Consider the following 12,713-nt stretch of genomic DNA (forward strand, 5'->3'; position numbering starts at 1 on the left):
ACAGGCCACCTGCCCGTGCCAGTGCCATTGCAGATTAGTCTGTGTAGAGAGAGATGCATCTTTGCATGGCCTGCCGAACCCGCTGCACAGCAGGAAGAGAAACTACTGTCATGAGACGTGCAGCTCCTTCTGAAGTGCTCCTGATAAGGACGGAGCGCCTTTCCTGCAGCTTTCTCTGCAGATGTGCTCCTCATCTTGAAATCCTCCTCGTTTGCCCTCAGCTCCTGACCATGGACTTTGCTCTGTTTGCAGGCCTATAACATGTGGAAGCCGCAGCTGGAGCGTGCTGTATCATCTCTCAACGTACCAGCAATTGCGGCGGCCCATGTTATTAAGAGCTACGTCGCCCAGGCGCCGGATGAAGTCTCCCTGGAGGTAAGCAGTTACAGGCTTTCCTTGTTGTCATGCACTGGAGAGTACAGGTTGTGAATGCCTCAGGAATAGTCTCAGGCACCATCAGAATGTCTTGTGAGGTTAAGCTTCGAGGGTTTGGTTCCAGCTTAGACTTGTGCTGGGTTGGGAGGAGTTCAGCCATCTCTCCAATATGGTTGGATTGGGCATTGAACCTTCTGATCAAGCAGATCCTGCCCAGTGTGGGAGCCTGGTCTCTGAGCAAGAGCAGACCCGGTGTGAAGTGTGCAGATGTGTTCAGAAAGCTCTGCTAATTGATGCCCATAATTAAAGTGCAGCTCTTCCATAGCCTTCGGCAGAGAGCCTGCTGCTTTTGAGACCCATTTCCTACTGCACAGCTCTATTGTGTATGTTGTGTAACTCTTGTACCTCCAAGTTCAGTTTTAGAATGGAAACTGCCTTGGGGGCTGCATTGGTGCAATTGCTGTCAAGCTTTAGGATATTCTGCGGTGAAAAAGAAGGCAGTTATTTGAGCTGCATTTTTCTCACAGCTGTGCTGAAGCTGGGGTTGACGTTTCAATCTCTTGCAGGTGGGAGACGTGGTGTGCATCACTGATATGCCACCAAAGGAGCTGAGCCCCTGGTGGAGAGGCAAGCGTGGCTTTCAGGTATGCACATGCTTCCATCAAGAGAGCGCAACTTCAGTAGAGTCAGGAATCTCAGATTGGAGTTGCTCTGCCTGCACAGGAGGGCTTCTGGACACAAATGGTTGCCCTGTGTCGGTGTCAGAGGACCTTCCCTTTGGCTCTGGGCTTGGGCTAATGCCCACCTGTCTTTTTGTTCTTGTTACAGGTTGGATCTTTCCCTAGTGAGTGCGTGGAACTCATTAGCGGAACAGTTCCTGAGTCCCTGGTCAATTCATTGCGAAAGCCAGGTACACATGTTACATTTGATAATGCGAGTTAGTAAAATGGGGTCAGAACGTGGCATTCAGGGGTTTCGTTAATGCCCGAGTTGAGCAAGATTAGCAAGAAGACTGCATTAAGCTCCATCACAACATGCAGACATCTGGCCCAATCCCACTGTGTATGTTATTGGGCTTGGGGAAGTCACAGAATCCTCCTCGAATGGCTTGGGACTGGAAGGGGCCTAAAGGATACTCAGGCTCCAAAGCCCCTGCCGCAGTCTGGGTCGCCAGCCTGCACATTTAGTAGGAAACGAGAGCAGGCTGTCCAGGGCCCCTTCCAACCTGGCCTTGGGCACTTGCAGGGATGGGGAAAATCTGTTATTGAGTGTCCTTGTTGGGAATGTTCTTCCCATTGTTCTGTGCTCTATCGAATGTGTTAAGTTCATCCAACCAATCCAAGCCTGAAATGAACTGATTTCTTTGTTTTGTTGCGCAGTGCCGAAGAAACAAGGCAAGTTCCTCCCCTTCCTTCGATCCCTGGTGAAGGCCCGGCCCCAGAGAGCGAGGCAGCCGGAGCCAGAGAAGGAAGGGGTGTTTGGGTGTGACCTGGGGGAGCACCTTCTCCACTCTGGCCGTGATGGTAAGGAACAGCCCATTCCTGAGATCTTCCTCCGTTGGGCATCTATAGATGAAAAGGAGATCATATCCAGCAATTGTTTTGGCCTGAAAGTGTAGGAAGCCTTCTGGCAACAGAGAGCATCCTGCATCCTTTTCCTAGCTATTCTGGTCTTTAGATTCCCAGGAGAGCTGTGATGGGACTTGCAGTGTCTGTGGCTTTGCCAGAATTACTTTCTGCAGGCTGTTGATAGGTCGTGGCATTTCTGGAAAGCCAAGAACACATCTCTGTGCAGTTTCCTAACAGTTGTCTCTGCCAGCTTTCTCCTCTAAGGAGGAAGCAAGCAGTAGCCTGGCTGGGCTTAGTGGATGGGATGTGAGAAGAGCACGGCCTGAACCAGGACTTGAGTAAGAAGCTCAGCTAACCACTGGCTCTTGTTCTGTAGTCCCCCAGGTCCTCCAGAGCTGCTCTGAATTCATCGAGCAGAATGGCGTAGTGCAGGGGATATACCGCCTGTCCGGCGTTACGTCCAAGATCCAGCGACTACGGTAAGAGTGCTGCGACTGACACAGCTGTCAGTAGGGGCACGTGCCATGCTTCGGGCACTCCGAGGAACCCCTTCCTTTTCTTGACTGTATTTTGTGTGGCTTTGGACTTGTTTTCGTCTTTCTCAATGCCCCCTGCCCAATTCTGTGTCCTTCTCTGCAGCCATGAATTTGATTCAGAGCAGCTTCCCGAGCTTAGCGTCCGTGACATTCACAGCGTGAGCTCCGTATGTAAGATGTACTTCAGGGAGCTCCCGAACCCTCTCCTGACCACCCAGCTGTATGACAAGTTCACGGTAAGCACAGGGCAATGTCTTGGAAAAGATATGTACCTTTTCCCTGGGCGTCCTGGCTGATGGTTGCAGCAGTGCCCCAGCTCGGAGGTCTTATTTCTGTTAGCCCCATGAGGCATGTCTTTGCCACATCCTACCTCTCACTGATGCCGCTTTTGGTGGTGCCAGGAGGTGCTTATTTAAGTTATTCACCATGCTTGCGAGAATTCCCTTTCCTTTGCTGTTCCCCAACTATTGGTAGAATGGGGTTAATAGCAAAGTGGAGTTGGAGACGAATGCCTGCTGCGAGGAGCTGCACTGCGCAATCAGGCAGTAAAGCCCCCCTGAGCTTGCACTGCTTGGCCTTGATGACGCAGTCTATGTGCTGCGGTCTTCCCCTGATGCCTCTTGGAAGGCGTCAAGTCTGCCTCGGTGCTGACCACCAGCACACTGTCCCCACGGTTCCCAAACCTGTAGCAGCTAATTAGGCTGACTGGTGTCTGAATCCCTTCCTGCCTTTTTCCAGGACGCTGCCGGTGCTGCTACCGAGGAGGAGAGGATGGTGAGAATGAAGGGCGCCATCCAGCAGCTGCCTGCTCCTCACTACAGGTCAGTGCTGTGCTCGGTCTGCTGAGCTCAGCCCTCCTGCCTTTCAGAGGGCGATGATGCTATCCAGGTGTTGCCTCACACCTGCAACATCATGCGTCTGCACACTGAAGCGGCTGAAGGCTGCATCAGGTCAATTGATTGGCTTTTTGGTTCTGAACATCTGCCCCTCTTGTTTTCCAGGACACTTGAGTACCTGATGAGGCATTTGGCGTCTCTTGCTGGGAACTCCTCAGTCACCAACATGGACGCTCATAATTTAGCAATAGTGTGGGCTCCAAACCTCTTAAGGTAAACTTCTTTTTCTGTTTAAGCACAACGCTTAGTTCTTTTCTCCAGAAAGAAAGCAATCTTCCCTTCTTCTTCATCTAATGTGCTCTTCTCCTATAAAAGCTGTCAGAAGTTTCTGGCAGCAGAGGAGGAGCCTGGACTGCTCTCCCCCAACCCCAGGGACACAATTTCTAGGTGACAGTTACTGCTCTCTTGTTTAGCTGGTACTACTTTGTCCTTGTTCATCCAGGAGAATTTCGTAGGTGGCATTGCTGATTGCCCACTGTTGAACTCTATAGAGCCCAGCTGGACTGCTTTGGGCTGCATAAATTCAGACCTGGGGAAACAGTCTTGGAGGAATGACTTGTAAAATCTGCCTTTTCTTCAGATCCCAGCAGAGCCAGTCAGCCTGCGCCAGTGGAGGAGCTGCCAGCTTGGAAGTTCAGACACAGACAGCTGTAGTGGAATTCCTTATTGGCCACACAGATGGCCTCTTCGGCTCCAAATCCACGTCAGCCATGGGAGAGGGAGCAGGTGAGTGTCTTCCTTCATTAGATTGATCTTGATCCAATCCAGGCCTTCTCTGAGATCTTTCAAATACGCTTTGACTTTCAATGGGACAGGAGGCTTCAGGGCTTAGATGAGAGTATGGCACCCTGTTGCCGAATCCTGAGAATGTCCGAGGCCAGACTTTACATGGAGAAAACCATCCCTGCCTTTATGATGTTTTGAATGGGGGTGAAGCATGATTGAAGTGTGGCAGCAAAGCTTTCTGAGTTCCCAGACCTGTTTTCTAGGTTTGGTTTTTTTAATGTCTGTTTCGATACAGTGAGCAGCTCTAAATTATGACTGTGTCCTTTGCCACGAGCATATCTCTGAGAACCCGGTTACTTTGAGCTCCTCTTCTTCCAGTGGCTCGGATAAGCAAATCTGAGGAAAATGCAGAACGGGGATGGCTGTGCTGCCACTTTCTGATCCTCCCTCTTACCTGTGGTTTTCCCTTGCAGGGCCGAGTTCTGTACCTGGGTCCAGGTCTGTGTGGGAGTCTCCTCCTTGCGCAAAGCTGCTCACCCTGCAAGAGGCACAAGCTCTGAGAAGAGGCCAGAGCAGCTCTCCTGCAGTGAAACGAAGCAGTGAGATTGAAGTGGAGGAAGATCCCACAGAATTTCCAGGGAGATTCCACACAATTATTGATTTTCCATCTGAAAGGTAAAGAGGACTTCCCTTTCCAGCTTCTATCATTATTGGTCAGGTGGGCTTTATTGCTTTACTTTTTGTCCATTATATCTCCAAGGATTCAACTAACACACAGTTGCCCGACGGGCTCAGTGGAGCCACACAAGGGTGCCTTTACTTCCTCGTAGGGCAGGCAGTCATGAGATACAGGAAGCCACGATGACGTGTATCCTGGTCTGTGCTGGCTGTACCTGGAAACATTGGGGTTTCCAGATTTCAGGGCCACATGCCTGAAACCAGTTCCAGTTCTCCTCTAAGCAAAGCTGTTGGTCAGACTTGCTGGCACTAGAAATTAAAGATGGCAATGTGCAGAGTCCAAGGAGGTGTTAGCATATGACTCAGAGATTCTTTCGAGCCTCCCTTAAGGACGCACAGTTGCTCAGAAAGCAGTTACGCCTGCCAGCTCCTGTCCTGTCCAGCTGTGGAGCCTTCGCTCACATACTCTGCTTCTTGCTTGACATCGATGATAGGAATGTAGCCAGCAGGACTTCAGGGCTGAGCTGTAGGAATGGAAGCATCCTCTGCTGTTTGAAACAGAGCGTGTTTCTAAGCTGTGTTTCAGCAGAAACAAGGCAGTGCCAGGAAGGGGCAGTTATTGGCAAGGGCTCGGTGCAACTCTTCCCTCACCCTGCACCACAACTGACAGCATGCTCTATTTTCTCTCCAGACCACGCTCTTCCAGAAAGAAGAAAGAATCACCAGCTGGCAGTTGGTGTTCCTGCCTATGTCTGCGCAGACCATCCCCTGCGGCAAAACACCAACTGCAGAGCAGTGACAGGAAGCCTTCCGAAGAAGAACTCGTGGTGCTGGCAGGTAAGGGTGCAAATCCAGCTTTCAAAACACTGCTTGTCAGCAACACAGGTAGAATTCATGCTTTTGGTGGGCTTGTACCTTTTTCTGGCATTCAAGCCCGTGCCTGACATCTTCAGCTGACCCCTGTTTTTTCAAAGGAGGCTCTCAAGCTGTTTGAAGCCTACTTGACAGGCAGCACCAAGCCATTTGTCCATGGGCAGAGAAAGTTGGACGCTAACCCCTGTGTCTCCCCTCCTTCCTAGGTGAATCCAGCCCTTGTGAACCCACAAGAGCCAGGCCAAGTGCTGATTGCTCAGGGAGTGTTTCCATAAATGGAGAGCTCATGGGAATCACAATTCGCTGTAATTCAAATGACAGCCTTCCGTGTGACATCAGCGACGGAGAGAAGGAGGTCATCATTGTTCAGGCAGTCATTTCTCCCAGCTCTGCTGAAGGGGGTGCCCTGAGCCTGCCAGAAACCACAGTCACCAGCCTGGACTGTGACCAGATGCCTTCGCAGTGCAGCCCAGCTCAATCACAGCCAGAGTGCCTTGACAGCGAGAAGGAGGTCATCATTGTTCAGGCAATCATTTCTCCCAGCTCTGCAGAAGGAGATGATCTGAGCCTGCCAGAAACCACAGACACCAGCCTGGACTGTGACCCGATGCCTTCACAGTGCAGCCCAGTTCAATCACAGCCAGAGTGCCTTGACAGCGAGAAGGAGGTCATCATTGTTCAAACAATCATTTCTCCCAGCTCTGCAGAAGGAGATGATCTGAGCCTGCCAGAAACCACAGACACCAGCCTGGACTGTGACCCGATGCCTTCACAGTGCAGCCCAGTTCAATCACAGCCAGAGTGCCTTGACAGCGAGAAGGAGGTCATCATTGTTCAAACAATCATTTCTCCCAGCTCTGCAGAAGGGGATGCCCTGAGCCTGCCAGAAACCACAGACACCAGCCTGGACTGTGACCTGATGCCTTCGCAGTGCAGCCCAGCCCAAACACAGCCAGACTGCCCTGACAGCAGCACCTCTGAGCAGGACCAAGTCTGTGTCACTGAGGAGGAGCCAAGCCTCTTGCAGGGGGACTTGGAGTCAGACCTCCAGTCCCAGGCACCAGGCAGCAGCACGAGCTCCAAGCCACCCTCTCCTCAACAACAGAGGATGAGTCCCATCGTTCCCATGGACCTCTCCTGTCCTCCTTTCTCCGAGTGACTAAAGGCACACTCATTCTCAATCAACAGGATGGGGTTTTGGAAGAAGAAATGCTTAGAAGTGAAAATTTCCAGTGTTCATTTACAAAGAACAGCAGCAGAATTATCATCATCCTGCTGCCAGTCTTCGGTGTTGCTGTTTGAAGGTTGAAAGAGCAGAGTGTTTCTTTCAAGAAAAATTGTTGGGCTTATTTGTATTTGTAAGCAAGCGGTTCAGAATGTGGGTGTCACCATTTGTTTTCCTGTGAAAATAACATGGCAAAAGTAACACTGCAAGTTCCCACATTTTGGAGGGGCATGTATGGTCTTACCAGATTTTCTAAGTGAAATAACTTATGACCAAACACTGCTCCTACTTTAGAATATATATCCTAAGTTCATCCCGCTTATTGCAGACAGAATCATCTTACGCTCTGTTATTGGAGTATGTGAGATGGTTTGCACTGTTGACTATACATACTTCTAGCATCATAAAACCATAGAATATCCCAGTTTGGAAGGAAACGAAGGAGATCATCATGTACATCTCCTGGATCCACACAGGACTACCCCAAAATCAGACTCTATGTCTGAGAGCACTGTCCAAAATACTTCCTGAAATTTGGCAAGCCCAGTGCTGTGACTGCTAATTCTGGGGAGGCTGTTCTAGGGCCCAATCACGCTAAATCTTACACCCATTGATTCCTGAGACATTCTTGGATGACCATGTTCCTAGGTCATATGTATCCAAGTTAGATTACATGAACCAAGCAGATAAATGTGATTTCATCCACAACAATTTGACATAAACCTAAAAGCAATGTGTTTTGTAAATGGGAAAGAAACACAAAGCAGACACCGTTCTTACTCAAACCATAAAATGTCTAGATGTTTCATGAGAAAAAGAAATTTATATTGAATATATTTATACGTACATTTTATTGTACAGTAGAAATAAAAGAACATTAAAAACAATGAGAAAACGTGCTATTGTTTTATTTATCTTCACAATGATGATGAAGAAAATTAAGCGCTGACTTGTGTTGTCCCAGATTAGACTTCTCTAAGCGTAAACTCGGAGACTGAAACTACTGTCTTGATTTTCAGATGTCCTTTGTCCAAACCAGTGGGTTTGCTCAGGTGTGTGCAGGTCAGTGGGTATGTGTGCAAGGATGAGCATTCACATATATGTGCATGCACAGGGGTTTGCAGAGTGTTGGAGTTGCGCAAGGACACTGTGGTACCAGTGTGTGCGTGCACTTTGGGAGTGAAAGGAAGGTTTTACACATGTGTCTGTGTGTGTGCACACAGGGCTGCTCTAAGGGAAGCAGACACGTGAGTGTGTGTGAGCACATGGATAGTGCGTGGACGCAGTGGCAAAAATGTGTGCTTGCACAGGGGTGTGCTGAGGAGTTGGGTTGCATACAGGTGCACACAAAGGGATGTTTGTGGTAGGTGTAGGCACATACATGTTCCCAGGGATGGTTTGCACACGTCTGTGAATGCAAAGGAGGGCATAAGATGCAGTGTGTGCATGGGGGTGTGCAAAACAGGCAGGGTGGCGCATGGGTGTACGTGTGCACATGGATAGGGGAAGGCTGGGGTTACAGGTTGACCTGTGCTGAGGTGAGTGGGGGCTCACGGTGTTGCTCAGTGGTAGATTTGTTCACACTGAGTGCTAACAGGAAACTCGCACACCCATTTTGTTTCAGCTGTGCCAGTGCTGTGATCCCTCGCTGCTGGAATGGGGTGTTGGAAGGATGGTGTGCATGCCGAGCTCCTGTCTCTCTTGCAGAAATCAAGTGTAGAGCAAAAGGGATGTCTGGGCCAGGTGACCTCAAGAAGGCTGGCTGTTTTGGATGGTGGCAGCTGATGGAAACAGGTGTTCTGGGGACCGTTCAGCTTTTAACAGAAGTCAGGCGTCCTGCAGCAAGAACGACTAGGTTCTCAAATGACTTCAAACGTGCACACCGAGTATGTCTGTCCTGCCGTGCCATCTCTGCTTCTCTTTGATGAATGCATTTTTACGACCACGTGTTGGCCCTGTTTGCTTGTAGAAGGAGGAATGTTAGGTGCAGTTCTCACCGAGAACTTCTGCTAGGATTTCTGTGTAGTTTGAATCATGAGTGTTAGCACAGTGAGTTGAAGGAGGGCCCCGGAAGCAAATTTGGTGCTGTTGAAGCACCGTGTGATGAGGTGTCAGGTAAGACGTGCTGGCAGATGTGGAAACCACTTTGGGATTGAGGTGAGAAGGAAAGGCAATGATGGAGCTGATGGCAAAGAGCTTCCTGGGGAGGCTAGGTGATTGTTTGGGACTGGATCCGGTCAACTTCTTGGTTGCTGGTGTCCATCCGCAGTTTGTGGAGCAATTTTCATCCCAGGGTCTGTCTGGTAGGACTGGGGCTTAGGCCAGGCCAAGGCAAATCCAGTGTGCTTTGCTCTCGTTCTTAGTGTTTTTGCTCAGGAGGGCAGGTGGCAATCCTCTTTGACCAAGGCCTGCAGGTGGGGTTTGCGGAGAAAGAGGTCTTGCAGTCCTTGTGTGACACCCATGGAGCTGTAGCGAGGCTGCATCAGTATAAAACGCTAGAAATCCACAGAAATCTGAAGGTGGGTTGTGGGCTCAAGTTATGCCGGAGGGGATGTGCATGCTCCTTTATGTGTGCTTTGTCTGCCTACTGTATGGCGGGTGGGCTTGGAAAGCTGGTACCATGTTTCTGTTGTCGGGAGAAGCGGATATCAACTCTTCTCTCCATTGAAATATTTAACAAAAGCGCCTCTGCTTGCTTCTTAGCATATGAATCATAGAATCATAGAATCACCAGGGTTGGAAAAGACCTAAAAGATCATCCAGTCCAACCGTTCTCCTGTTACCAACAGCTTCCACTAAATCATGTCCCTCAACACAACATCCAGTCATTCCTTGAACACCCCCAGGATCAGTGACTCCACCACCTCCTGGGCAGTCCATTCCAGTGACTAGCCACCCCTTTCTGAAAAGTAATATTTCCTAACATCCAGCCAGAATTGCCCCTGCTGCAGCTTGAAACCATTCCCTCTGGTCCTATCAATAATGACACGAGAGAAGAGGCTAACCCCCAGCTCACTACAACCTCCCTTCAGGAAGTTATAGAGAGCAAGAAGGTCTCCTCTGAGCCAGCTCTTCTCCAGGCTGAGCATTCCCAGGTGCTGCAGCCTCTCCTCATATTGCACAATTGTGCTCCAGACCCCTCGCCAGCTTTCTTGCCTGTCTTTGAACATGTTCCAAAGCCTCAGTGTCTTCCTTGCACTGAGGGGTCCAAAACTGGAAACAGAACTCGAGTTGTGGCCTCAACAGTGCTGAGTACAGGGGGACAATCACCTCTCCGCTCCTGCTGGCATCACTGTTTCTGGTGCAAAATGTATGCAAGTGTCACATGTGTGACATCCTTTTTGATAGAGTTCTGCGACGGGAGTCCAATGGATTTGAGACCTGACTTGAAGCCTGTGGGCATCACCCAGGAGTTGGGGTGAGAGGATTAGGCCTAGGAACAGGAACCTATTTGGTCATTATTAACTCTCACCTTTTTTGGTCAAAAATCTATGTGTGGTTTTTGTTGTTTTTTATGTTGTTTTTTTTTTTTGTTTGTTTTGGTTTTTTTTGTTGTTGTTTTTGTGGGTTTTTTGTTTGTTTGTTTGTTTTTTCACATAAAGAACAGGCTTATTGTGCAGCTTGTGAATGAATTCATTCACACCTGCTGATTGAGGCTGTTCTCTACATGGACCTGCAGTGGAAATGAACACTTGTGGTCCACTGTCTGGCCCCCACCTGCATGCTCAGATCAGCCAAGTTGTCAAGGCCTGGCTCTTGGTTGGTGAGTTGCGCCAAGGTTAGAGAGTTGGATTTTCTGGGCTTTGAGACACGTCTTCCAGTTGCACGTTGTGTTATTTCTGATGCGCTGACTTCTTGAGCTCCAGTCCCAAATAAGGATTCAGGTACTACCACAGCAGGAATGGTTTAGATTGGAATTGGAATGCAGAAGACTTGAGCCAGCAGGAACCGGGAATCGATCATTCCCCCGTACTCGGAACTGGTGAGCCCTCACCTTGAGTTCTTTGCTCTGTTCTGGGCCCCTCACTGCAAGAAGGACAATGAAATCCTGAGATGTGTCCAGAGAAGACCATTGAAGCTGTGAGGTGTCTAGAGCACTAGTCTTATGGGGAGCTTCTTATGGAACTGGGATTATTTAGTCTGGCTAAGAGGAGGCTCAGGGAAGACCTTATCATTCTCTACGATTACCTGAAGAGAGGTTATGTGGGGGTGGGGGTTTTCCTGCTCTTCTCCCATGTAACCAGTGACAGGACTGGAGGGAACGGCCTCAGGTTGTACCAAGGGAGATTCAGCTTGGATGCTAAGAAAACCATCTCGAAATGGGTGCTCAGACGCTGGACGCATTTGGATGGCTGAGTACTTTGATGGGTGAGCATCACACTGTGGGAAAACACGCAGTGGTTATCTCTGTGAACAGCCACATCTGTGGGGACTGGTGGCTTTTTCATGTTACCCTTGTGATTCAAGTCCTACATCCAGGTACTCGTGCTGTTTGAAAGCACCATCTTAGAGGCAGCCTTGATTTCTCCAGCCCTGAGAGCTCTCCTGCTTCTCCCTGTGATGGGAGACCGTATGGAAGGCCCTGCAGAAGTCTGGGTAGGTGATATCACTTGCTGGGAAAAACACGGAATGGGACTGGGGGACGTCCTGGCGGTGGGATCCTGCCTCAGCAGATCGGAATGGCAGTTCTGATCCACGTATTTTAACCTGAGTGAATCTGACACAAATGACAGAAGAGACGGGCCTGTGGGAAAAAAAATGTATGTGCCGCAATTTGTGGTGCAAGGTGTTCTCAGAACTGCTGCATACAGTGCCCAGGTGGCTTCCTTTTTCACGGGGAGAGGATTAACTAGGTAATTTTAATGAATCAATTTACTTTCTGTTCACCTTTCATACTACCTCTCAAAAAACTATCTTTGGATTCTCAAGTAGTATTTCTTGCTAAAGAGAATACGCGTGCAGCCTGCGCTTTCGTCTGCACAAAAGATCTTCTCATTATCTCTGTCTGTGTTTCTTTTAGACCCTGAGGTGGAGCAGAGTGGAACACAGACTTGGGGGAATCTTCAGTCAGGAGCAGGGACACGTAGTGCTCATCTTAGGTGCCTGGCTGACAACAAGAGCAGAGAGATAAGTATCATAGGGTCACGTGCCCATTTTATTTTCTTTTTCATTCATGATGCATAGAGGCGTTACCCAGACAAAGTGAGCATTTGTCAGCTGGACTTTCTAGAAATGACAAAACTGCAAAAGAATGCTGAGAGTTAATCTGGCACCCTCCTTTGGAGTCCTGCGGTGTCTGTCACTTATTCAGCTGTGCCCAAACACCTCCCATTGCGCTGCCACACCAGGATAGAATTGCAAGCCCACACTGAGTTCTGGAATGTTGTGGTGCCATGTTGGAATCAGATGTGACCATGTGGTCTTGCCTCCCCCCCTTGTGGGGGGTCATGTTGGACCAGGCTGGTGGCCCTTGGTGATGTCATAAGCGGCTGGAATGAGGGGAGGAGCGGTGCGTTCCGTGTTCCTTTGTGGGTGAGCAGGAGTTCGGAGTGGTTGGTTGGCTTGTTCTTCTTGTGCGTCTAGTGCCTTTTCTTCAGAAGTTTTTGCGCAGCAGCTTGTAGGTAAGCTGAACCAGCATGGGATGGACGGGTGGGCAGTGAGGTATTGAGAACTGGTGGCTGTCGGGGCTCACAGCACCGTATTGCTTACTCTTGACCACCAGACGTAGTTTTCCCCCGGTACACACGTTGCAAAGAGGGTGTCTGTAAAGGTGGCACCCGTCCCATGCTTCTTCCGTTGTCTTCTTTGCTCAATTGTGGAAGCATCATAAAGTTGC

This window comes from Coturnix japonica, unplaced genomic scaffold (assembly GCF_054131305.1).
Source record: "Coturnix japonica strain WE unplaced genomic scaffold, WE-NBRP24 Scf047, whole genome shotgun sequence".
Classification (NCBI taxonomy): domain Eukaryota; kingdom Metazoa; phylum Chordata; class Aves; order Galliformes; family Phasianidae; genus Coturnix; species Coturnix japonica.